Source organism: Octodon degus, unplaced genomic scaffold, assembly GCF_000260255.1.
Source record: "Octodon degus isolate 3935 unplaced genomic scaffold, OctDeg1.0 scaffold00292, whole genome shotgun sequence".
Taxonomy (NCBI): Eukaryota; Metazoa; Chordata; class Mammalia; order Rodentia; family Octodontidae; genus Octodon; species Octodon degus.
In genome coordinates, this window is record NW_004524868.1 from 868,626 (window position 1) to 872,668 (window position 4,043).

Sequence of the window (4,043 nt, forward strand, 5' to 3'; positions counted from 1 at the left end):
ATACCTGAACATTCAAAATATCCTTCTCTTCCATATTCAATATTCTTTTTTTTTTTTTTTTTTTTTTTTTTTTTTTTTTTTTTGCTACGGTTTCTATTGTTCATCAAATCTATAGCTTATATTATTTTCCACTAAAATCTCTTCTATATCCCTTTGTGTTTGTTAGGGTCTAACAATTTTAAGTTCTCCTACAACAAAAGTTTTCAACCGGCTATTGATACTTTTAAATATTTAAATTGAAATCTGCCCAGACAGAGTCACTGAGATTAGGGTTGGCAGGCAAGATAAACAATGCAATTCTCCTGTCTTGGATACATTCATGGCTCAATTTTATATATAGCAAAAACTACAAAGTTCAGTTATTACATGCCAGTATAGTGGACGGTTCCATAGCTCCATTACAATCACATATTTAACTAAGGATTTCTATTCACTATTTTTTTTTTCAGAACCAGGGATTGAACTCAGACCCTTGCACTTGCCAGGGAATTGTTTATTCCACTGAGCCATCTCCTGGCCCCATCTATTCACTATTTTTAAGTTAAACATTTCATTTAATATATAATGTATATCTCATACAAAAGTAGCTATGTTGTAATGTTAAAGTTTTAAAAATTCGAGAATAAAATATTCAGTTATATTTTCAAAATTTCCCATGAATAACCGTTTTCTCATTTTTTATTTTTAATTTTTAATTTTTTCATGTTAATGAGAAAAAAGATGGCATAACAATGAAGAAGTCTCAAAACAGGTTAGTATGACAGTTATAATAATTGCATACTGTTGTCTTTCTAGTAGTTATTCAGAGGACAAGATGCAGACATGATGTCTTGTCTAAACAATATTAGTACAAATCTTTCTTCTCATTGAACTAAGAGGAAATAGCTGTAGATCTATCCTAAATACACACACACACACACACACACACACACACACACACACACTTATATCCCCCTTTTTGTCTTGTTTTGTCAGACATGGGTGTTCCATTGCTGTAAGAAAAAGAATATTTGTGCTGATAAACCACTAATATTATGGACTATTGCACTATATTGGGTTATTTTGCTGAATTCAAGTACCTACAAACTTTGGTCTCACACTAAGTATGAAAAGATCCTTTAAACTTCCCATGAATAGCCTTAATTAAAAATCTCAAAGAATACTTAAGTAAAAAAGTATCTAACTCTAGAAATCTGTGAGGGCTTTATCTTAGTTTAGGAAGTCTCCATATTTGGAACTGTATTGTGTTCTTTCAAACTCTGTAGGTATGCCTCATTGGAAGAATAAGCAACAACAATTTGTCTAGTTTGCTCCAGACATAACACATACATTTGAATCTTTGTGATTTGTATATTTTATCATCTCTGAAGTGGGTCTTTACTTGTTTGCTAGCTGCACAGGTGTATTCAAAGTCTGAAATTTTATCTTCACTTTAATTCAAATGGTTTTGTCAACTATTAATGTAGCTTTTAATTTCCTGTGTATCTCTTTGAATTTGCTTCATGTATTATATTCTTTCCAATGCTGATGTTTCAAGGTTTCCATCATTTATTTATTCTCCTCTATTTAGGGCAGCGTCTACAGGGTTTACAGTATCTCACTACATAGATCAGACTCATAGTGATTCTTCTGCTTTCAGCCTCCAAGTTGCTGGGATTACAGGTGCACACTACCACATCTAGTCTCAGTCCCTGTCTCAGTGCACCCTGGGGGTGCAGAGCTGGCACAGTACACAGGAGATCGAGCCCCAGCCACTGTGTTCTGCCTAAGCGGGTGCTTTATTCTGCTGAACTATCTGGCTGGCCCTCTTCTATTGTTTAATCAATATCTTCTTTACAAATGGTTAGTAATTCTTTAAATATAGTTACCATTTTGTTTTTTACCTGGGAGATTATTTCCGATATGATTTCCTTTATACCCTTTTTCAGTTGCTTCTTTTCTTCAGTTGCTATATTTTAGAGATTTCAGGGGTGAGGCTTCCATTTGCTTCTACGCTGATGTCTTCTGAATTTGATTTGGGTGGACTTGGGGCCTAAAATTGTATTTTGCTAATTTGTTTTGTCATTTTGTATTTGAGAACAAAAGACTATTTTCATTTCTGTGATACTTTTTTTTGAATGTTTTATATTAGACACCTATATCACTGGTTTTAGATCCTGTCTATAAAGTTTCTGTTTTTAGATATCGCTTCTATGTCAGACATTCTTCTTCTGTGTGTGTCTCAAGTTTGTGCTTTCTTCACTGATTGGGAGTAGGATATTGGTTTCTCTTTGATACTGTCTTCAAACCTTCAGTATAGGGCTCTGGTGTGGTTATTGGCCAAGTGTCTCTTCACATCATTATTCAAGGGAGAATGTGTAATTTATGTGGATATGGTATTTAGTTACAGTAGTACAATTAAAAATATTGATAGTAGCAAGTGAACTTTAGAAGTTGACAAATTTTGTTGACTGCTTGGTATTTTAGGCCATAGGAGAAAACACTACATTTATATAACAAATCCTATCCTAAATTGGGAATTTATATGTAAACTGATTTGACTGAGTTCTGTCCAGACACCTCTTCCTCGTGTACCTGGAAACTTGCAGGCAGACTAGTTCACTTAAGCTTCTTCCTGCCACCTTCATGCCATGAGGATCCTCCTGGTAGGTCTGTGTCTCAGTCTGGTCCCCACTGGTCCTAGCAGAATACCTCAGCTCATTGTGTTCAGCCACAGGCCTAATTCCCTCCTCCTGGGTCCATGAAGCTGTTTCATTCACTGGTTCTGGCTGCCTCTATTTACTCTACACCTCCACATTTGAACCACAGGCCTGGCCACATCTATGGCACCACACTTTGCTCTTTCCTATTATACATTATATATAATTCACTCTTTTAATTACTTAGACTAGGGAGTCAATAAATGTTTTTACATTTAAATTTGATTTATTTCACTTATGAGTATGGCCTCCAATTGCATCATTTTACCTATACACTCTTAGGTTTATCCTTTTTCATAGCTGAGTAATACTTCATTGTATAAAAATAATACATCTAGAGACTCTAAGCAATTAACATAGACAGAGGAATCCAGGTACCTGACCCATCTCTGTAAACTGCAGGATGGACAATCAGTTCAAAAAGCACTTGAGACTCAACAGGCAGATGTGTCAGAGGAATTAAGGTGCTTTATCCATCCCACCACACAACATGAAGCATCTGAAGCCTAGCAACTGGCCTGCTCAGAGAAAAAGAGTGTACATCCTTTCTAACAAGGAAAAACACTGTAAACAAAGTGTCAATTTATGAATTTTTTCTGTTACTTAACTACAAGCTTTGATTGTATGGTCTAAAATACAAGTTTAATAGTTACCCAAGTTTGTTTATTTCTAAATTTTGCTTAGAGACTGTAGACATAGCTTAATAGACTAAGTGCTTGCCTGGCAAATGCAAGCTCCTGAGTTCAATCCCTGGTTCTGCTAAATAAATAAATAAATAAATAAATAAATAATAAATAAATTTTACCATTATTACTAATTGTACCACCATAGCCATCTGTGACAAACCAACAGCCAATATCATTCTAAATGGACAGAAAAGGAAAGATTTACTCCAAAATCAGGTACAATACGTGGATTTTCAATCTCATCTATTCAATTGGTGAGATCCCACATCTTTCTTTTGGGGGGGGTGCGAGGAACCGTAGAATGAACTCAGGCCCTTGTGCTTGCCAGGCAACTGCTTATTCTACTGAGCCATCTCCCCAGCTCCACCACTCCTATTCAGTGTAGTTCTGGAAACATTAGCCAGAGCCATTAGACAAGAGAAAGAAATAAGAGTAATGAGAATTGGAAAGCAAGAAGTTAGATTATCATTATGCAGAGAGAACATAATCATCTGCATAGAAGATCAAAAAAATCATGAAGGAACACCTATAATTAATAAACACACCCAGTAGCATAGTAGGACACAGCATCAACACCCAAAAAGCAATAGCATTCCTCTACACAAACAACAAACTCACTGAGTCAGAAATTAGGGAAACAAGACTAAATATCATAAAA